We start from the raw sequence: 24,504 nt of genomic DNA on the forward strand, positions 1-24,504 counted from the left end.
AGTGACCATTTTTCTACTGAACTCTAGAGCTTCAAAGATTTAATTCCTTTGTCTGATTCAATAAATGTTGTAATCCGACACATATGGAGGCACTGGTCTCTCTGCATCTTTCAAGTTATGATCTATGGTAGGGAATGTGTACCACAGGGTCTGATTTACGTACCCGTACTAGGTATCATACTCAGATCATACTCAGGTACCTGTGCCCATAACCTGTCATACCCTGGATAGCGTGGGATATCGGCTAGCTAAATCACCTCATTACTCACTATCATCCTGGATAAGACCGTTCACAAATTCCTTTCGCAATCGCACCCCCTCCCTCATAACTCTAATGCTGACAGCTGTAAACGAAGTTAATTCCAACAGAAGCCCATTATGTTGAGTACTACATCACGCAATGAACCCATTATGAAAACTTAAACTTCCTACCAAGCTCTTCCCCCTCTTTTCTCCCTCTGCATCTCATTCAAAACAGATTTTGGGTTCACCTCTAGAACCCCACCACCATGCCCATTCCCTCTACAGGGAGATTAAAATTTGAATTTTAAAGTTTGAATGGGCATGCTGCATTTGATATCTGCAGTTAGCAAATGTCCAGATTCGTTTACGATCAATTTGACTCTCCGCCACCTTTACCAGTGGAAAAGGAAAAGCTTTGTATTGCAAACGAGGATCCTAGCAGCGTGGCCATACTGAATACATATTTGTTTTTTTTGCACGCACTCTGCCACCTTTATCTATTCTTCCTTCCTTGCAAGAACACCAAGAGACCGTACTGAATCCCTTTCACCTGAATTTTGCCTTCTAGTCTATCTGCGTTACATTGCAAAGATAATTACGCCGTAAGGCGTTTTTACGCCGTAATGTGTTTCCCTTTGAAATGAATTGTCCCATCCGTCGCCGTGTCCTATTGTTCACCGTAGATGCTGTCGCCGTGTCCTATTGTTTACCGTAGATTTGTGGTGTTAGACGATTGAACAAAGTTTGATCGTTGATCGAAAAAATGGTTCATGAAACTGAAACAGTTCATGAATTTTCGTCTCGCGGTTCTCGCTCATGCCAATGGCGGTCATTAGATGCTTATTAGTCGCCCATATTTTAATTTCCCTAAGTTGCAGTTTGAAAATACTTTGAGAATAAGAGTCAGAAAACGATGGACGCGGCAGCCATTGCTGCTACAGTTTCTCCAGCGACATCGAAACCTGGATTTTTTTCCCCACTCTATGCCTTACGGCGTTTCCTTTGCAACATAAGATGCAAATGCTAGTAATATTCAAATTCAAGAGCGTTATTAACTATTGGATTGGGTTGTGTCAATGTATTTATTTATTTGTGAAGACAAAAATGGGCGTATGGAGCGGGAGATAAGAGGTGGACGTATTGACTCGCGGTCGTGTTCGGCGGCGGTCTTGGAAGCAGGACGAGAGCAGTGATCAAATTTGAAGGGCAGGTTTTAATTTCATTTAGAAGGACACACATTTAGGTCGCACTTTTATAATGAAAAGTATTAAAAAAAAAAGCAATTCAATTGACAATAGTAAATTATTTTCAAATTTCTTTTTATTTTTTCACAAACAAAAAGATACCACTACGTCAAAGGCTGCATTAGTAAATGAATTACTCTTACACATGTGATTGAGAAATGTAACCATATAAGATCATATTGTGCAGCCCTTGAACGCAGCCACAATTGAACCAACTATAGGGACAAAATCATAGTTGGGAAACTGCATATGAGTACAAAAATAAACATATAGGCATAATTATATCTTAATGAAATTGAAATAAAAATAAAAATACGAAGAAACAAAAATACTTATATTAAAAATATATGGAAGGTCTCATTTATAAAATTAAAAATAAATTCTAGCTTATAGAGGAAGTATCAGTGTAATTCTAGCTTATAAACTTCAAATTTGACCAACTCACTATTCTATTGTCTATTAAAACTCTTTTGGAAAGCTGAGACTTCCAATATTTGCACATTTCAAATTATTGGAACTAGAGTCCCTATACTTGGCTGCAAAATTGATACTCCTCATTAGTCTCCCTTCTACATGCAGCAAAAGGAGACCTGTCTACGTAGCAAGAAGATGATCATTATACACTGGGAAGAGGAGGCCTTAACCAGCCCTAGACACAGTCAAAGAGGAGTCTATATAAGCTGCCCTAGTCGCAGTCCTCAAGGATGATGTAATCCACATTTAAGGGTGACACTTACACACTATCAAAGGAGCCCTAACGAAGCCTACTAATATATTGTTTGATGATGCCCTAATCCGTAGTTACGATGAAGCCTTATTCGCAACAAAGGAGAGTTGATTAGTAGTGAACCCATACACTGTAATAAGGACCCTAAATATGCACTTTAGAAGGGCTTCTATTTGTTGTCATCATACAGAATGAAACTGGAATAAGTTAAGGGATGGTTTGAGCCTCCCTCTTGCAACTGTGTGAGGATGGTTCCTTCTTGTAAGGACGCCGAGTTAAAAGAAGCAGTGGATCAACTTGTTGGGATATCATTGGAAGATCAAGAGTAATGTTTATGCTGCTATAGGAAAACTATGTGTTAGGCTATAGGCCATAACACCACATTCAAATATTTCTTATGGGTATTTGAGGGTACAGATGATTAGCTTAATCTAACAAGGTGTTGTGTATAATGTTGTTGAGATCTAAGGCTAATTTTGATGACTATATGATGTTGCCTAGAGAAAATGGACTAATTGCTAGATGCGGGGTAATAAAAACCACTGGTATTTCACATCTCATGTTTGTGGATGACTTGTTGTTTTCTAGAAAATTAAGTTAAGCAAACTACAAGCATTCTGTAACATACTTTTCAGATTTGGGGTGGCATCTAGAATTATTATGAACAAAGATAAATATGTTCTCTGATTACTAGTATCTTGCCTCCATGTCACTAGCACATTTACTAACACTGATACAAGTAACTCATTCAGAAATTGGGAATATGAAAACATACCAGGAATTGGGAATCCGCGAACAAATAAAATCCAGTACGTTAGGAAGCCTGTGGAATGTGCTCCTCTCCAAGCATAAATTGTGCTTAAACCTTGCTTGATAGGTGTTTGCTGAATCATGAATCTATGCTCCTCTCTAGCTTAAATCGTTGTCAAACCTTGCTTTGGGCAGCGCACAACCCAACGAAATTACAGACCCAATACATGACCCACATTGACATCTAGTGGCTCTCAATTGAAACTACCAAATGAAATGATATCAAAGGGTAATTGTGAAATAATAATTAATAAGAACTTGGATCATATGCACAATTAGAAAAAACAACTCAAAAAGAAACTGTTGTTTTTTAAATGAGAGCAACTTAGAAATTGCTAAATGTAATGGTATGAAAAGGTAATTTTGACATAATAAGTAATAAGAACTTGCATCATATGCACAATTAGAAAAAACAACCCAAAAAGAAATTGTTGTTTTTGAAATGGGAGTTTCTCAAATGGAATTTAAGATTTAACGTGAAAGGAAATTCACAAATTCAACATTCTTAAAATTTTAATTTCAGAAAAAATGAAATTTAAAAAAATGTTGAAAATTTAATAGCCCTTCTTAAAAAAATTTAAGATATTATTCTAATTTTTTTTTTAAATGAAAAAAATCATATTTAAAATTTTTTTTGACGGGTAAAAATTTCTTCTTACTTCTCTGACGTGCCAGAGGCCCTTTGAAGGGCTCTGACGTGTTCAATTTTGAACGCTGGACGAGAGATGCCGTGAAGGAAACGCTAAATAACACGTAGGTGAGTGTGAGGTGAAAGCGACATAAAGGTAAGTTTACTAAAATTTGGTTGGTTAGTAGGTGTTGATAATATATTTAAAATATGTGTGGGATTATTATAAATTAATTTTAAATATTAAAATTTTAGAAGTTGGAGTTGGTGATAGGATTTGTTTTTATATTGTTTGTATTTTTTTTATATTATTGACATAGTAAAAATTTAAACTCTAATAAACTACAAATCAATTACACTAAAACTTAAAAATAAAAATAAAAACCATAACCTAATCCATGGATTCAGTAAATAAAAACACAAAATTTTAGATAAGAATATTCCTTTTCCACAATTTTGTTAATTCAGATGTTTGTCTATTATTTTGCACAGTACAAAAAAAAATTCAAAAAAATTTCTTTTTTTACATAATTTGACTTTAGTTTTTGAAGTTTCGTGGTGGTGAGGTCAGCTAGCCGCCACCGCCAAGGCTTCAAGTAGCAGGCACTTTTTTTGGAATTTTTTTTGCTTCATGCCAGCTCCACTAGTAATGTAGTAACTTATAACCTCTCTCATATATATATTTTATATCAAAACGAATATATATATATATATATAGTAATGTAGTAACTTATAACCTCTCTCATATATATATTTTATATCAAAACGAATATATATATATATATATATATTTAGATTTTGATACACTATTGGTTAGGGGCCCCTCTTTCCAATATTAATCAAGAAGTAGTGAACCCTGCTCGTCTGGATCACTAGCCTCTCGTGTTGGGATCCAACTCCAAATTCAGCCTATCTGTTTTGATAGATCATTCATCTCTCAGTGATTTTACTATTCTCTAGATTGTATGACTTTAGATGAAATACCAAATTATGTTACTCGAATTCTGCTCATCGAAGAATTATGCGTTTATATGCCTATTATTCTCCTGCAACTGCTGTAAAATCGACGATCCGCAAGGTTCCATGCTCAGGAGTCATCTTAGATCAACGAAGTGTGGGGCACCAGCCCTGTCGAACTTTATGTGAAGTAAGGTCCCACGTTCGGTGGTTTCCCAAAACAACCCATCAATGGATGAGCGGTGCAGATCGAAGGATACACCCCCTCATATTCCCAAAACCACTACAAGGTCTTGCATAGTTATTTTTGGTTTTCCGAAAACCATCAGTTGTTTTTGTGCAGTGGCCTCACAATTCTTAATTTTTTTTAAACATGGTACACACATTTATCTTTAATTTAATTAGATAATAAAATGCAAGGCAATTTCAAACTTCACATTCTCTTAAAATTAAACCGTCCAGGACAAAACATAAGCGGTTTAGTCAGAACACAACCGAAATGTATTTTGGTACAATTTGAAGCAACGGATTGTGAAGTGAACAACGCTTGCGTTTTTTTAATAATATAAACGTGTAAAGGGACACCACCCTTGCAAATAGTGACGGTGTAATGGATTGGCAACAACTTCTCATGTATGACCCATCATTTTTATTATCCCTGCATTTTTTTTAAGTAGTAATTATAAATTTACGTAAGGGAGAGGAAGTGACTAGATTGTAGATTTCCGCAGTGAAATCAATTTCTTACTCAAATTTAGTAAGTGATAGTTAAAAAATTATTACAAACTGGGTCAAATTTTTTTGAAGCAAATAACTATGATGAATATTTTGGAAATGAAAATTTAATTTTAATAAAAAATTATTGAATAATGGAAATGTTATTAGTGTTCTTCATCCCATACCATGCTAGATATAGTTTTGTAAAGATGTTAAAATCCTCATAATTATTAAGTTGAGACTACCTTCAAAGTCAATCGTATTATATGTTATAAACTTTAGAATTTAAGATAATTTGTTAATAGGGTGGCCATCCAATGACCAGAGCCATATATGTAGTAGATATATCTGTACCAACAAAAGCAAACACAGTAACATTGCTCAATTTATTTGTTAACTTACGCCACTCTTATTCACAAAGACATGGAATATTAAATGTTTATTGGATTGGGTGGTGTTTTTTTTCTAGAAAGAAAATCTTGATATTATATTGAGGAGATATACAGACAAAAAGTTCAGATGGTCCTGTATGTTAGTTTGAAAAACACCTTATAGTTCCGGTAGACAGCATCTGAAAAACCATGTAGCAGATAACCATCATGAAAACATGAACCTGTTTAACAGTATTTTGAGAAGAAAACCAAAACCCATAGGAAACATTCAGCTGATCGGGAGGTAAAGAGCAGACACAGATGATAGGACAAATTTAGCAGAAAGAGAAGAGTCTTCAAAAAATTTCAGATTCCGCCACCTCCAAAGTGACCAGATGGTGATGGGCAGAATGGGTCGGAGAGATTTTTGGCGCCCCCACCAGGCAAAAGCTGCATCCACAGAGATGAAATTTAGATGTTGAAAAGAGAAAAATTGTGCAAGGTCATACCAGATTTGTTGGGCGACAGAGCATTTGAAGAAGAGATGGAAGTTTGTTTCCTCATCCATCTTGCAGAGAGCACATCTGCTGGGGCCGTGCCATGACCGCCGCCTCAAGGAGTCCCAAGTTAAGTTCTTGTTGAAAAGCACCAACCAGGAGAACAAGATAATCTTAAGGGGGCATCGAAGCTTCCACCAGAAGACTGGAAAGCGCCTATTTGCTGGTGCGTTAACAGAAATGAGATCAGAGTATATGTCCTTTACTATTGCATGCGGAGCAGAGAAAGGAAGGGACCAGATCAGATGGTCATCAACGGTGGAACGCAGAAAGCCACCCCGCTGGAGAGAGGAAGACAGATCGGACCAAAGAGGGATGAGATCGATTGGGAGGCGAATATCATCAGCATCCCGAAGCACGGGCAGAGAACCATTCCATTCCTTTATGATTCGATTCCATGTAAACAAGCCAGATCTGCGGAGGAAGAAAAGAAGAGGAGGAGGAACCAGTAAAGTTCCCCTGTATCCAGCGAAAGAGTCCAGTCCAATGAAAATCTTGCTACCTGTATAAATTTTCCATTTTAGATTGCTGAGGAAATAATGTTGGACCCTTCGAAAACTGTACCAGATTGCGGAGCCTCGTTTGATGCCGATTGTATCGAATCTGAACCAGAATTCAATTCCCCTGCCTCTTTGATATTTTTGTCGAACGATGTCGCTCCACAGGTTAGTTCCATAAATACCCCTCCACAGGGATTTACAGATAAGAGCAGCGCCAAAAAATTTAATGTTCAGAATGCCCCATCCATCAGAATTTTTCGGCAGTGAGAGAGAGTCCAGCTTTGCAAGGTGGATTTTGTACCGCTCAGCCTTTGCTCCCCATATGAAACAGGAAATAATTCTGTTGATTGCTTGTATAATGCAAGTCGGGAGAAGGAAAAGGTGACCCCAGAAGACAGAGAGTTGAGAAAGGACGGATTTGACAAGAACAACCCTGCCTCCTAAAGAGAGGGTGCGGAAGCTCCAAAGAGCGAGCTTGTTGTGGAAGCGATCTACGAGCCAGCGCCAGTCCGTCGACTTGTAGGAGCGACCCTTTAAACTGAACCCAAGATACTTGATTCCATCTGAAAGTGGCAGATGATGAATGTCGAAAATTTGGGCGATCCGGCAGATGAGGAGTTCATCGGCTCCATTATGGTATAGGATTGTTTTTGCTTTGTTCATGGCCAGTCCCGAAGCTCTGTGAAATCGATCCAGGATGGATTTGATGCATATCCAGGTAGCCATGGAGAGCATAGCAAAAATGAGCACGTCGTCGACGAAGAGGTTGTGAGACATCTTGATGTTCTTGCAGATCCTTATCGGAATAAATTCTTTCAGGGCCACCGCACGGTTGATATGGAGACTCATGGCGTCGATTGCAAGGATAAAGAGGAGGGGGGACAGAGGGCATCCTTGCCGAAGGCCCCTCTCAGCCTTGAAAAAAGGGGAAGGCTGTCCATTCACCAAGATCGCATAATTTACATTTTCAATGCATCCCATAATCCAGCGGATGACAGCGGGAGATAAACCAATTTTGGCGAGGAGACATTGAAGGTATCCCCAATCGATAACATCAAAAGCCCGCTGTAAGTCAATTTTTAGGATGGCCGCTTTGGTGTTATTGACAGCGATGGAGTGAAGGCATTCCTGAGTGGAGGCGACAACATCATGGATGTTACGACCTTTGAGGAAAGCATGCTGGTTTGGAGAGAGGTGGCGGGCCAGAGTATCCTTAATTCTGAGCGCAATGATTTTTGTGATGATCTTGAAGGAGATATTGCAAAGGGAGATAGGGCGGAAATCAGAGAAGGTTTCGGGTTCATCTTTCTTCGGAATGAGGGCTATGAGAGTGGAGGAAGTATGGCTGTGGATTTGACCAGTTTGTTTGGAGGCGTAGACCATACTTAGCAGATCATTTTTAAAGAGATCAAAAAAGTGGGTGAGGAAGCCAATAGTCCAGCCATCCGGGCCGGGGGCTTTGTCCTTTTTGAAAGTTTTCATGGCGCTAAGGAGTTCATCCTCATCAACAGGACGGAAAATTTCCTCATTCATATCATGATCAAACATCACAGGCATAGGATCAATCCCCCATCGGATATCACTGGCATAGGATCAATCCCCCATCGGATATCACTGAAAGTAATATCATTTGATCTGCTTCGGATTGGGTGGTGTTTGTGGTACTCTTATTCACAAAGACATGGATTATTAAATGTTGATTGGATTGGGTTGTGCTTGTGCTACTCCTTGGGCGGTCTCAATTTATTTGTTAACTTAGGTCACTCGTATTCACAAAGACATGGATTATTAAATATTAATTTGATTGCTGTATTGATTGAATCATATTTTGTATTGATTTCATTATTTTATAATGAAACTTCTTTTTTCGAAATTATAATCTTTCGAATTTATATTAAAATATTTATTAATATTTAAAATATTTACTAATATTTATACGAGTATTTCATTATTAATGAGTTATAATATTTTTGAAGTTTATTAATATTAATAATTTAAGTAATTTTATAAATTTTGTTTATTTTGCTTTTGAATTTTTTTTATTGATATTAATAAATATTAAAATTTCAATTTAAGATCATAACTATATTATAGATTTTGCTTATTTTAAATGTTATTAATAATATTTGTCATTCAATAATAATAATAATAATAAGAGTTATTATTATTAAGGTTACAGTGAACTTAAATATTAAATTGGTGTATGAGATTTTTTTGTTTGTGAAATGCTCTCACTATACAATGATTCCATATAAGAAACTTCTTATTTTTTCCTCTCAATCATTCATGAGTCCATCATTCTCACTTAGAATGAATGACATTTGTTGAAGAACTCCTAAATGCATTCAAATGGATGAAAGTGGTCTAGCATTGCTTAAAGATAAGTCACTTAATGAAACTATTCATTATCAATCATAGAAAATATTTAAAGAATATTTTGAACCAAAATCTAATGTAACTAAATATTTGTATCTTTGTTAAAACATAGGAGTTTGGTTATTGTTAGGAGAATTTTAGGCATTAAAATATTTCAAAGTTTAAAAATAAGTAATTATATCGTTAGAAACCTAAAGGATGTTTTTCAAAAAAATGGTAAGAAAAATCATCCTTAAGGCTATAATACATCCTTACATGTATTTCCATAATCAATTGTTAACAAGATCATAGGAAGACAATTCAAATTGCACTTTGAAATGTCGTAGGGGGATTTATTTATTTATTTTTCAAAAGAGAAAATAGACATTTTAATTAATATAAAGAGTTGGTTTTTAGGCCATAACCCGTACATTGTTCTACATGTTCAATAATCAAACTACTTTCAGGTGTCCATATTGTGGCTAGCCTAATCCTATGACTATTTTTGTTGATACATCCAAAAATATCCCTATTATAAACCTTACAAAAAATATCTAACAAGAATATGTATCTACATAACATCAAAAAGATTCTAGTTTGGATTTATTTGGCAATGGGAAACCATTCTTCAACAATTATTCCATGTAGCTCGATGCATCAGTGTTTCTTGCTATATTTGTCCTTGAGCTACTCTGGATTTTTTCATTTTTGGCTCCCTATTGGTCCCAACTTCATCCTTGTTGATAGAATCCCATTATTGGAGTTTTATTTAATTGCAATCACTTTGTTGTGACCCATAGTTGTCAATTAAGCATGGATATCAACTAGGAACATCTCCACCTTACTCTGCAATAACTCGAATTTGGTGTTCATTAAAAGTTAGTAAGTCTCCCTCTCCTCTTTTACAGATCCCCTTTGATTCAATTCTTTCAAAAAACCTTCAAGCAAATCTAATAATTTAGACAAGAGTTGATTCAGTTGTGCCTCATCCTCCTCATGAGATGAAGTCCTGGGATTCGCCATGGAGGAGAATTTCCTTTCCACTTTGTGAAACCCAGAAGATGGAAACCACCTCTATTTGCGAAGGGAGATACTTATCAAAGACGAAGAACTTGGTTAGAGAGGAGAAAATGTTTGCCATATATAACCTATGATGCATCTATTCCGCTATCTTGTAGCATTGAATTGCATTGCATGTGAATCCATACTTGAACCCTGACTAAATTCTTGGGGTTTCATTTGAAAGATACATTAGAGAGGTAACACTAACTCCAATCTATTGCAGCTTGAACGCACTAATGAAATCAATGTGTTGATCACTTATGTGAGATCATCCCATCCATGAATTATTATAGGTCAAGGCCATCTTTACTCGCATGCTATATCTTGCATATGCCAACAGTTGATCGAGAAAATACATGGGTACATTTTTTTGGTATGTGTGGCTGTAAGGTTATAACTGCCCACCTATCCATCCTTATATGTGTTTCTATATTGTCCAAGTTTCTCTTGTTGGAGAAAGATCTTACTTGCACAAACACTTTATTGATGGCTTGATCCTTATTTTTACTATTTAAAGATTTATGAATAAAATTTTCAACATTCATGTTATTCAACGTGATCAGGGAAGGGGTGAATTTAATACACAGTAATTCACTTCCACTGTCCCACACTCCTGGTAGTTCCTTTGTTTTCGAAGGAGTCAACTTTATAATTTAAATTTCTATAAACATGAAAGAATTATATTTGCTCATATCTTAGAATTTGCAAAGCAATTATTTGTAAAATTGAGGGAAGATTTGAACTGTGTTAATCTTTAACTTTCCGCACCCACTGAATTAATATCATCGAGTCTCCAAACACAAGGATTTTAGTAATGTTCTTTTCGATTGTGTTTTTCAAATCCTTCCATATTGTAAGATATTCTGCTTGATTATACTTCTATGCCCCAAGCATACTGAGACTCTATTTTATCGTCGAGGAAAAGGATAAACCTTCTTGCTCCCACCAGCCGTGAATTTCTCGTTGAGGGTCCATTAAGGAATAGTGTAAATTGATTCCTATCCTAATGCCATTATAGAAATTCCTCTTGATTTTTCATGATACAAAAACTCTTTCTATTTTCTCATTAAAGACTAAAGCTACTAGATGATCTGACAACTTTCCCACTCTAATCCGTTCCCTTCCTTTGGATTTAAACTGTCTATTTTTAATTCTTTGTATCCCTGGATTTTGATTTCCTCAGATAGGATACCTGACACTTTGTGAGATAATTAGATAGGGTCAAGGTTTTCTCCTTTAAATATATCATTGTTTCTAGCAATCCAAACTAACCAGCAAATATATTTTGGGAGTACTTCCCAATAATGGATTGGGAGGGATGAAGTCTTCCTTGCCAAAGGGTATTTATTACTCCATATTTCAAACATTTCAACCCATGTTCCTATAATTTATTTTATGTTTGTTATATTTGAAAATGCATCTTGCCATACTTCCAAGGAGAAGGGACATTATCTAAATAGATGTAGGATGTATTCCTTTCATTCTTTGCATAGTGTGCATCTCAATGGGCCTCAGATGTTCCTTTTCTTGATATTTTTAGCAATTAGTATTTTTTGATATATTAAGGTCCAACAAAAGGAGTCGAATTTAGGAATCCCATCATTCTTCCATACTTTCCTCCACAGTTTTTTTGGAGTTGGATGGGGGACCTTTTAATTAATATTTTGTGTCTCTCTTTGAGAATATATCATTAATGGGGGCTTATCCTTCGTGATCATTAATCTTGAGATGTGACTAAAATTGTTTCCATTCCTTTTAGATGCATTAAAACTTCCAATTGTTGTTGAATATTTGGAGGTAATGCTAATTTCAACCACCCTTTCTAGCTCCCACACTCATCCCATATAGAGATGTTTTTTAACTTTACATATCCGTCACTCCTAATCCAATTTTATAGCTCTCAAAGACATTCATATTCTTCAAGGGGTCCTTATGGCGAGTAATTTTATTTCCATATATTGATACATGATCCATTTCTAGAGCAACAACTTAAATGGTCAAGGCCTAGTGGAGTTGCTTCTTTAAATAACTTCCATATTTTGGATCTTTAACATGTCCATTCAACTACCTTAGCTTTGGGCATTCAATTTTAGCGGAAATAATTTCTCAGCAAAGCCTATTTCCATCATTCTTTGGTGTTGGATAAAAGACATAACATAATTTTTCCCTCAAGTACAAGATTCATGAAGTAGGGATCCTTGATTGCTAAGCCTTCATACAACTTTGGGAGTTGAATAGTGTTCCAATGCACCAAATATAACCTTTTTTCATTGTCTTCCCTCTTGCCATAGAGATTTTCTTATTAAATCTCCTATTTCATTGAACACATTTTTTGGAGCTAATAGACCACAACACATGTATAGAGGAAGTGTTGATAACACATATTTGATTAAAATTGTTTTCCATACTATATTGAGCCACTACACCCCTAAGACTGTGTTTTATTTTTAAATTTTGAAGGACCTCATTCCAACCATCCATACTCGATGTGCCTATAGATATGGGGATACCAAATAATTGAATAATTTCCATCCAAATTTTGCTGGGAAATCAAGAACAATGGATATTTCTCTCATCGATATTTCCGAATAATTCCATCCATACAATTGTCTCTTTATTTTTTTATTCACTAGCTTTCCCAAGAGATCTAGATAAGTGTTAAGCAATCAATTGAATCAACAGGTAATGATTTTTGAAGCTACCCCGAAAGAGAAGTGTGCCACCTATGAACTATGAATGATTAACCTCTTTGGTGTCTCTCGCAATACTAAGTCACATAAATCTTTCTTCCGATCTGTTAGACTCTGTCTTATATCAGAGATTGATTCTTCTTCAAAACAGGGTTTTGAAGAAGAAATCATTAATGTTTCTTTTCAAATTATGTAATTTATCTTCAGCTCTTCTTAAGACAGTAGCAAACTTCAAAACTTCTACCTGCACAAACACAATTTCAAAGCATCATTTATATATATTTTGTGGAGAGCAGGTATTGCAAAATGCAGGTATATATTTTGGTTGTCTTTATGGTGTTACAGCTCCATTGCAGTTGGATGACAGTGAAGAGATTCATGTGCTCTTTGATTGGATGAAGCAACATGGAAAGGCTGTGTTAAAGCTCGACATGGGTATTCCAAAGCTTGCAAGTTGTTAGAGGATTTCAAAGGGATGGTTTTGAAATTTGATTCAGTCATGTATGGATCTCTTTTAGCTCTCTGTGCTTCACATAAGGGTGAAGAATGCTTACGTGACTATTTGCCCGGGATTGGGGAGGACAAGCAGCGCTCTGCACGCCTTACAGCCTGGTTTCATACACCAAAAGATTATTTTATTGAGGTTGAGCAAGTTTCCTATGGTTCAAGAAATGCACGCTATGCAGATCGCTTCACCTTACTTTTACCATGTTGTCTTGATTACATTAAATGGGATGTAATATATAATTCTCAATACCCTTGGGCTGCACCGGATATCATCTTTGGACTGGATGATGATAGCTTTCAGCCCCTTTCCTTTACAGGTGAAGGTCAAGAAACATCTCAGTCAATTTGGGACATTTTTTGTGACTAGAAAATTAAAGACCCATCAGGGCTTTTGCGACTCATTCTTGAATTAAGGAATTTGTACATGGGTTATCAAAGGAAGCGTGTTGAGGAACTAGATGATCCCAGATTGAAATTTGAAATCAGCACCATTATTCCTAGGGAGGGACTAGAGATTTGTTTGTTATTTGGAATTGAGAGGCCAGATGCGGTGAAGTTTGCTGTTCCCCTTTTGGACCTTGATTTAAGCAATATTCTGGTTGGGTATCCATTGAAACACCACCTGCAGATATTCTTACAGGTCATATTTCCTGTAAGGAAAAGACAATCTGAAATGCCATCTTCTCCACAGCTAAAGTTAGTTGCGTCAAAAACATTGAAGGAGTTATTTGACATTGAAGATGTCACACTTCCAGTTTGGGTTGATGGCATGTGCATGGCAGAATATATTCCTAATTTGGAAGAAAATCTAAGAGCTCAGGTGTCAGAAGCTATTGCATCAGTCAATTCACGGAGAATTATTGGAAGAGGTCCTCTCAATGAAGATGAATTTGAGGAAGTAGCACAGGGAACATTTTTGAAAGATAATGACATTTCTAGTATTTCTGGATCAGATGAAGAGTCGGATGATCCTATCACTTGTGGCTGGCAAACTCAAACCGAGTCTGTGAATAGATCCATGAATATGAAAAACCAAATTTTAATATCCCTACAGTCTGGAGAAATTGTCTCAATTTGGAAAAGTTTGTTTTTGGGTGACAGAGAGGATCTACTTCATGAACATAACAACTCTATGGTCAAAGAGAATGATGCTAAGGGTTTAGCTTTGGCTGACAAGGAGGTGATTGTGAGGTTGCAATCCTTGGTTAAAGAATCTCGAGATCAGAAAAACTTGAGGGTTGTGTTGCTTGCAAGTGGAGGACATTTCGCTGGTTGTGTTTTTGATGGAAATAATATTTTATCTCACAAAACTTACCACAGGTATGTAGTAAGGGCAAACGCAGGTGGCAGGCAATCAAGCAAAGATTCAACTAGGAGAGCTCCAAAGTCTGGCGGGGCTTCTCTGCGGCGTTACAATGAAATGGCTCTTAAAAAGGCGGAGAAAGATGCCAAACGAAAGCTAAAGCAAAGGAGATGAAAAAGATACGGAAATCAAAGCAAAAAGCGCAGGCTCAATCCACCAGTTTAGAAGTAGCTTCCGTTGCAGTTTGTTATGGACAGAATGTTGTCTCAGAGCTACTTGAAAAAGGCAAAGCATTACCCAACATGCAATCGCATGCATTTCAAGAGGAAAAAGACTGGTGACATTTCCTTCAACAGCACAATGGCATTAACACATGTTAACGAAAAACTCTGTTATCAAATGCTGAGGTATTGTTCAGGGAAGATGCCACTGTTGATGATCTCATCGATGTCATTGAAGGGAACCGCATCCATATCCGAGCTTTTGGACCAAAATCAGCAGCGCAAATATCACGTGTTGGCTCTGGTGTTATTCTTCCCACAGTATACCTGCACAAGTGCAATCTGTCAAATGGAGAATGTGAAAGAAATAATTGGGATAAAAATGCATTATAACAATCATTTGGGATAATCACTTGAGAAAAGAACTAAGTTATAAGCATTCATCATTCAACCAGTATGGGACTGAGGATGGTGATTCTAATATGCAGCAAGAGGTGATGGCGCCATTGAAATTATTGATCTCAGATTTGAGTCACACATGACAGGAGGAAAAAGTAAGCAGCCATTACGTCAAAGCGCAGAAATAGGCATGAAATAAGTTTGAAGATATACTTTCCAGATGTGAATGAAACTTAAAAAAGGACGATTGAACACCTAGCAGCAGAGAATAAGATTTCGATTGCCTATGTTATTTTTAGCAAAGGGAAGGACACCTGTAATGCCACCTATTCACCAGATTTGCCTCAAACTTAGCCAAACCATCGACAGAATTCAGTGGAAAGAGCGCCATTCTCCCTTCAGGAAAGCGCTGATTATTTTTAGTTTATTTTGTTAATAAGGATAATAAAACAAATCCCTCATCTTGGGGTCGACTTGTTTTTCCCCAGCTATAGTTTGTTTGATATTTTTGTGAGGTTCGTTAAAACAGCGCCCCTGTTTTGGGCAGCTTTTTTATTTAATGTATTAAAAATTCATTTGTAGTGGAGTTTTTTTTTTTAGAGAGAGTGAGAGAGGGGAGTTTTTCTGAGCGCTGGGAGCTGTTGGAGAAGCAGAGAGCTTTTTATTGTACAGTTTTATGACAGAGAATTTAATGGAATTTCACAGCTCTGTTTGCCGAGATTCATGTGGTATGTTTATTTAGCATAAGTTTTTCCCTTTGTCTCATATGTAATCAGTTATGTTCCATTTCATTTCATGACCCTTTCAAGCTGAACAAATGAAGTGATTAGGTAGGAATTCATAGTATTATATGCTCCTCCTATAAGTTTTTTCGCATTCGATGTTTTCTACTGTTTAAGGAGGATTCAGAGTTATTGTCTGCCCTCCTTAACTCCTCACCAGTCTTGCCATCCCGTTTGAAACCAGATTTGGTGTTAAATTGCATGCCTACCTTGCCTCAGTTGATAACCTGTGTAGTCATTATATTTTTCTGTTTGAAGCTGTGATTTTGCCCATGTAGCCCAGAAAAGCCCCAATTGCCACCAAAACCCCCAAAAATCATCAAATCAAACCCCCTATCAATTTACTAGCCTAAAATCTTTATTTCTATTTGGTCAGCCTAATTATATTGAAAGATCTATCGAATCTGACCCGAGAGAGCCTTCTCATACCTCGTAGGGCTAGCTACGAGGTGAAATGGTTTGATGTAGCCTTGAAGATTTACCTTCCTCAGCCTAGGGTGAAATCTCAAGCGCTAACACGATCTAGCTAACTATAGGTTTGTGCTTAAACTCTCTACTTAAACTCTCCGGCTCTCCTATTTCTTTGTTGGAATGGATGGCCTCTTGTACCAATATCACATTGTCTAGAATTTGGTAGTTTTGTATAAATCCTCCTTGTTTTTATGATATTATAGCCAATAAGATTTCCTTAGTTTGTTTGTGATGATCTTGGTAATAATTTTGTAAGATGCGTTACAAAGATATATGGGCCTTAAAAAAAAGAAATTTACAAGCCTTGAATCTTTGGAATCAAGGCAAGGAAGGAGGAATTTGTACCTCCTCCTGATTTGTCATTTTTTAGAACCATTGAACATTCTCATTAGATCCTTTTTAATCATTTTCTAAATATACCTAAAGAAAGTGACTGTGACGTCATTTGGACTTGGGGCTTTGCCCAAGTCTACAAACTAGATTTCCTCAATAACTTTGTTCGTGTGTTATGGCCTTCGTAAGCTACTAATTTTTACAGTATGAAGCAATTGATGGTATGTAGAAGAGGAATGTATTTTTCTCTTTTTCTTAGAAGTGTAAAGACTGGAAGTGTAGAAACACTTCATGCTTTATCTTGGGGAAATTGGAAATTTTAGGCTTTTCTTCTAGGATTATTTCTTTAACTTTACTGTGAAGTTCCCTAGCCTTGGCTTATTTTTGGAAATATGATTTGTTTTGGTCTCCAACCATTAGCCACGTGCTATAAGTTTTGAGCATCCAATATGCCTCTTCTTGTCTATTTTCTTTATGAATATGTTTACTTAACTCCTTTTCCTTTACGATATGTCATTCCTCTACTGGCCCAAATTCCATTAAGAGGTGATGCAACTCTAGTTGTTTGATAAGGGACTATTTTTCTTAACTTGGGGGTTTATAATTTTCCCTTAGCTAGGATCTAACCTACTCTTAATTAGGTTTCCCAAACAAAAGAAGGGGATCAATCTACCAAGGTTATCCATGACTAATTTATTAGATCTACAACTCCTTCATGATGTAGCCATCACAAATTATAGAAAAATGGAATTAGACCCAAATATTTTGAAGGATATATCTCTAGTTAAATAGGAAAATGTTATGAATCACATTGTGCTAAGATTGATGATATACATTCTACTCCTTTGATTAACCAATTTCTATGTAATAAGAAATGATCCAACCTTACCGCTATATGCACACCTCCTCTTTTTTCGGTTGGCCCAAGTGTATTTCCCTCTTTTTGTAAGAATGTCAATCAGGTTCCATTTAGTCACTAAGTTTTCCAATATTTCACGAAAAGGATCCCATACTATGTTACCCCCTCTTTTCTCTAAAGAGTATAAATGGTGTTGAAATCACTCCCTACTATGTTGTCAGTGTGCGAGTGATCCTCCCTTAAGTTTGTTAGAGAGTTCCATAATTCATCTTTTCCCCATAATTGAAAGGAGCATATACATTTACAATGGGGGATCTTTCTTTGGTGTCATTCCTTTCGAACAAATTTTATGTCTAGTATGATCCATATTGGATCACTATATTGTTTGTCATCCATATAAATGATTTTATAGTGGAAAAATTAGAGGAATAATCTCTCAGGACCATTTTTACTGGTGGGACCTAATTTGATAAATTAGGATTTGAAACCTTTCGGGAGCATTTTTAGGCATGAAATGATGTTTTCTAGGGGCGAAAATTTTCCACTTTAGAGAAAAACCTTTTCTTTCCTATTCTACAAACAAAGGCATTTCCAATGATGCAAGAATCACTTAAATTAGAGTCCATGTGTGAAAATTATGCCACTCAGATGTCGGCCTTCCTTTTTTCACCACCATAATTTGAGAGCATGCCATGTCATCCCCAATTATTCATGAAAAGGGGCTAGCCACGTCATTATGATGTAGAAGACTCTAAAAAAGTTCTATATTGTAACTCTACTTAATATTTTAGGTAGTCAAACCTAACCACTAATAGGATACCTGATTGTGTTATAACGGGGCCAATAGGATGAAAAGAGGTTCATTATTTTGAGCGCATTTGTTCCATAATTGAGCAAAAGTAGCCGAGCAGGATAAGAGATAGAGCACACAGAGAGGATTTGTGCACTATAGTGGCCCAATGACCACAAGGCATACTTTTTTACACTCGTAGCCATATTTCCATTTAGAGAAAGAGAGGAGAGTGGAATAACCTTCTAGTTATGTTTTTATCTTAAAAGGGTTTCCCAGATCATATCTTGTGTCAAATGTGTGTCTTAGATTTTATTTTTCTTTTACCCATTTTCTCCATTTTATGTGTTAGATGTTGTGAGTGACTGGGAAACTTGGCTAGTAGATGTTGACAATACACATAAAGTTGCCATCGGTGCATTGGAAAAATGAAAAGGACCACATATAGAAAGATAAATGCATGTTTCATAATCAAGATATCCATATTTTTGCCATTTGAGTGTTTTGCTACATCGATATTTTTTTCTATGTTTCAAATAATCAATTCATCTTAACATGTTTTAAAGATAAATCATATTTGATGGTTAAAAACATCTGACCAAAAGAATCTCAATATAATCAACCCAGAAAAATAAACTCAAATAAATATATGTACTAAGGCATTGTCTACCCAAGTCACATATGTCATATGTTACATCTCCACAATTAACTATTGTTCAATATATTTTTTTAAAATAAATATTACTTCTATTATTATGCATATTGTGCTAGGAAATTTATTAGAGTGCACAACTATATCTTTTTTATAAGGTTAGAAGTTATATCATATACCAACTTCTTTACAGCATTGTTAGCTCGTATATACTTGTGAACTCATCCAAAGTTTTACTATCGAACAAATTCAATTATATTTTTGTTATGCTTCTTTAATATATTCAACATTGTTGGATTATCGTTCCCTGTCCCCATATTGGTATGGTTGAACCACTGTATGGTTATATGAGGAGGCACATTATCTAAGTATGTCACAGTATTTAAATGTTTCGACCTGTAATAACCCTCTAATCCAAAGTATAGGTTTATATGTTGATCCCAATGTTATTAAATAGTGTTGTGTGACCTACCTTCATTGGGAACCCTGCGAGAAATCTACTTCCGCCATGTCGACCTTTATCACATGGGTGCATGTGACCTCCTCCACAACACTTAATCCCTTGGGGATGTGCACTCATTAGTCGAGGGTTATAATTCATCTCGGAAAATACTAGCATAGTTGTTTAATCTTGTTTACCATTCCTCTACCCCCTCTACGCCTGCTGGCTTTTCGTGATGCTTCTCGGCCATACTTTATCTTCTGGTTTTTGGGTGGCGACAGTTTCCCTAACCTCGGGTTTCTTCTGCCACACCACCTACGACTAGAGCCGTGGTCGCCACTGCTTGTCTGAGTTCGTTATTTAAACCAGGCACGAGGATATCAAATTGACTCTCTCGATTATTCGATTCAACTATCTCACCTAGGTAATTTCTCTACATTTCAATGGTGTAATTAATTTGTATTGTTCTAGCTACTACTTTAGTTTGGTTTTTCTAGTAATAGGATCTCAGTCTAAATTAATCCTTGTGCTCTCTCTCCCGCCAGTTGGGTTCGTGGACAATCAAGTCTCTCTTCTGTAATTACCCCGTGGGTTCGTTTATTTCTCACAGGTAATTTATTTTTCTCCTACTATCAAAGGGTTCTGTTGTTTTCGTTTTTTTTTCTTTTTTGAAATTTTCCCTTAAAAATTCTCTTCCATTTGCTCAGGTATCTTGGGTTGCAACCTAGAATCCCTGCACGGTTAGCGTTCTGGCTTGGAAAACCCGTTTAGCTAACACCGATAGTACGTTCTTGAATAAAAATCCCCAATTTTGTCTGGCTCTGGTTATCTATTTTTCCATGTTTTATTCTAGGTTATATTCTTTCTTAAAAGAATATTAAATCTAATTCCTTGTTTTCTTTTGTTTGTGGATAACCAGTAGGGTATGCACTGGAGTGTAGATCCCCTCAGGTATAGGAATATCTAAGTCACTGTCTTTCCCTTTTTTCTGAGCTTACTACAGGTTGGTTACAAAATTAAATCTTGGGTAATTTTTTTATGACTCTGTTATTCTTGCAGGTACACAAATTCCTTTGTCGGTGATTTGGTTATGAAGGTTTTTCTGACCTTAGCTAAGTCGTGTTGCATAACTTTGACGTCTCTGCATTTTCTAGGTCGGGGATACCCATTGCACTGGGTTCTGCCAAACCTATGTTATCAGTGTTATTGGAATAAATATTGACCATACGATTCTCCATGGCGATAGTAGAATCTTGTGGCTGTGCTGTGGAAATTTATGTCTAGTTTATGTGGGCCTTCCTCTAGAAGGGTGTTTCCTTATTAATTACTGTGTCTATGTTCTTTAGTTACAAAAATTATTTTAAGGGTGATTTTGGGTCTCAACCCCAAATGTTCTCGTGTAATTAATGTGGAAATGCCGATTCCACTCGCGGTTTGTGAACCCGGAATATATATGTGCCTTATTTGTTTTTTTTTTTTGGTGGTTGCTGTACAGTTTCATAGCTGTCCTTGTTAGAAAACTAATAAACTTAAACAATGATTCTGCATGCGGAAAGAACTGAAAAGAATCATTAAAACTTAATGCCCAGGGATACGAATTACCTCCAGCCATTGGTGAAACTGTTGATGCAATTTCCTTCTGAAACACCACGCTCCAGCTGCACATGCAAAAAGGAAAGAAGACAACTAGTCTGAAGGCACTTCCGAGCTCTGCTATCTCAGCTAGATGGTGTAGAACTGAAGGGGATTGAGATCTGAGCTTGGGGACCAAACAGATGAATTTATAGCTAAGCTTCCATCAAGCTTCTGATAGCTATGTGTCAGATGTCCCACAGATCAAGGCAGAGAACTCCAGATGGGAGTAATGGACCACTTCGGTAGCTCCTAACAATAAATTTATTAGCTGCAGTTGATTTCCTTAACTTAAGGAAACTACTGCAGTTGGTTTCCATAAGTTAAGGAAAGACTGCAATTTAAATTCCATAATTTTAGGCAGCAATTTTGCATAAACTAATGGAGCTTAACATTCTCCCACTTGGTCCATACTTCCAAACTTAATGTCTCAACTTAAAAACCATTGATAATCTGTATTAAGTAATAGATACATGAATCATGACGATAAGTCCTCTTATGACGAGTATTATCTTCCATGTATTACTATGTATTTATTCTTATTATAATTTATGTGGCAACAATTTCTTAATGAATAAACCCTATGTTTATTCTTGGTCCTTCTTAAATGAATTTTCTCAAATCAACTTAAGGTGCACATAAATATGAGAAAAAACATCACAATAATTAAGAATTTCATTAAAATAACATTGTCCATACAATGAAAAACTGCATAATGGAACCAAGTCCCATATTCAATACATGATCCTTGAATTTAAATGGTGGCATGCCCTTAGTCAAAGGATCAACGATCATTAACTCAGTGCTAACGTGCTCAATGACCACTTTCTTTTCTTTAACACGTTCCCTTATAGCTAAATACTTAATGTCGATGTGTTTATTTCGACTCCCACTTTTTTTAGCCATAAAAACAACAACTGAATTATCACAATATATTCTCAATGGCTTAGAGATAGAATCCATAATTCTAAGCCCAGAAATGAAATTCTTAAGTCATACACCATGTAAAGCAGCCTCAAACAGGATATACATAAGCATGTAGTCTTTGGTCCCTTGAAGGTACCTCATTACTTTCTTTGCAGCTCTCCAGTGGTCTAAACCTGGATCACTCTGACATCGTCCTAACATTCCCAATGGGAGCTACACTTGGTGAACAATCCTTCATCCGAAATGTCTCTAAAATTTTATTAATATAGGTTTCCTGTGACAGACCCAAGATGCCTCGAAATCTGTCTCTATGGATCTTAATGCCAATGACATAAGATGCCTCACCTATATCCTTCATATCAAAACTTTTAGAGAGGAATTGTCTCACCTCATGTAGCAAACCCTTATCATTGGTTGCTAGCAAAAAGGTCATCCGCATATAAAACAAGAAAACAAATTTTACTCCCACTAACCTTCAGGTATATACATTGATCCATAATGTTTTCTACAAAACCAAAAGAAGAAATTACATTATGGAATTTCAAATACCATTGGCAGGATGCTTGTTTTAAACCATATAATGACTTCTTGAGCTTGCAAACCAATTGCTCACTGTGACTAGAGGGGAATCAATGAAGATGTGTTATTAATGAAGAAGTGTTGTCAATCATTAATGACGAAGTGTTATTAATGAAGAAGTGTTAATAACCATCGTATTTTAGTGCCAGTGTGAACATGCATTGAATCATATGTGACATTGTTTTGTAAATTAATGCAGTAAAGACCATTAGACAAAATACCATTCCCAACATAATCAGATTTATAGAATAGACTGAAAGATTCTTTTCTGAAAAGTTTAAGGAATATCCAAAAGGTACAAGCCTTGAAACTGAGATCAAGTTTCTAGAAAAACTTGGAACATAAAAAGTCTTTTCTAACTCCAAAACAAAACCACTACTTAAAGCTAAATAACATGTTCCCATAGCTTCCACATGTGAGCCCATCTTGTTTCCTGATAAGATGCTTTGCTCACTTCCCACTGGCTTCCTTAGGTTCTTTGTCTGCAAGCCATTTCTGATATTTGGCGCATTCCTTCTTTATGTGTCCCTTCTTCTTACAGAAAAAACACTTGGAAACCTTCTTGATATCAGCTTGGGGAGGTGCTTTACCTTTCCCTTTCCGATTGGCTTGAGATTTGCCCTTTCCACGCGTTGCCAGCATTGCACTCTCTCCCAGTTCCATCACCAGTCTCTCTTCCTCTTGAACACACATAGTCATGAGTTCATTAATTGACCATTTATCCTTATGTGTGTTGTATGAGATTTTGAAAGGTCCATATTGGTGCGGAAGGGTGTTCAGGATGTAGTGCACTAGGAAGGACTCCGATATTTCAACCTCGAGTTTCTTCAATTGAGCTACAGTGTCCCTCATCTGCATGATGTGCTCGCGCACACCTTTCACACTGGTGAGCCTCAGGGATGAGAACTTCATGATTAGGGTGCTTGCTAGTGCCTTGTCTGATCAACGGAACCTCGAATACCAGCTGAAATTTTGGTCTTAATGAACATCATGCTTAGACGATTGGATCGCTCCCATCGTTCATAAAGCGCGACGTCCGCTGCAGTGCTAGTATTAGTGAGTGCCGATGGTTCATCTTTCCTGATAGCATAATCTATGTCCATCCACCCTAAATGAAGGAGAATTCTCTCCTTCCAAATCTTGTATTTATCTCCTTTAAGTTCGGGAATGTCACAACGAATTTTAGAGAAATTTGCAGGTTGTACTGCTGCATGAAAAGGATCGCATGCTTATGTTAAAATTGAGGCTTAATAACTTTCATGTTTTACCAATGTAAATCATGCAAAAAAGAATCGAATCAAATGACATGAAAATTGCCTGTGGGCTAAATTTTCAATTCAAACAGACTCAATAAAACTTTATGAACTTTCATGTTTTACCAATGTAAAACATGCTAAAAAGAATTGAATCAAATGACATGAAAATTGCCTGTGGGCTAAATTTTCAATTTAAACAGACTCAATAAAACTTTATGAACTTTCATGTTTTACCAATGTAAAACATGCTAAAAAGAATTGAATCAAATGACATGAAAATTGCCTGTGGGCTAAATTTTCAATTCAAACAGGCTCAATAAAACTTTATGAACTTTCATGTTTTACCAATGTAAAACATGCTAAAAAGAATTGAATCAAATGACATGAAAATTGCATGTGGGCTAAATTTTCAATTCAAACAGATTCAATAAAACTTTATGATGATGCTAAAAAGAATTGAATCAAATGACATGAAAATTGCCTGTGGGCT

The 24,504-nt window shown here is 36.3% G+C and overlaps 1 pseudogene; it reads left to right on the forward strand.

Annotated features, from left to right (window-relative positions):
- Window positions 1-13,321: 13,321 nt before the first annotated feature.
- LOC149194132 (uncharacterized) lies at window positions 13,322-14,845 on the forward strand (annotated as a pseudogene).
- Window positions 14,846-24,504: the final 9,659 nt, after the last annotated feature.

This window comes from Pinus tabuliformis, chromosome 2_2 (assembly GCF_031772625.1).
Source record: "Pinus tabuliformis cultivar Carrire ecotype Pingquan chromosome 2_2, CPIR1, whole genome shotgun sequence".
Taxonomy (NCBI): Eukaryota; Viridiplantae; Streptophyta; class Pinopsida; order Pinales; family Pinaceae; genus Pinus; species Pinus tabuliformis.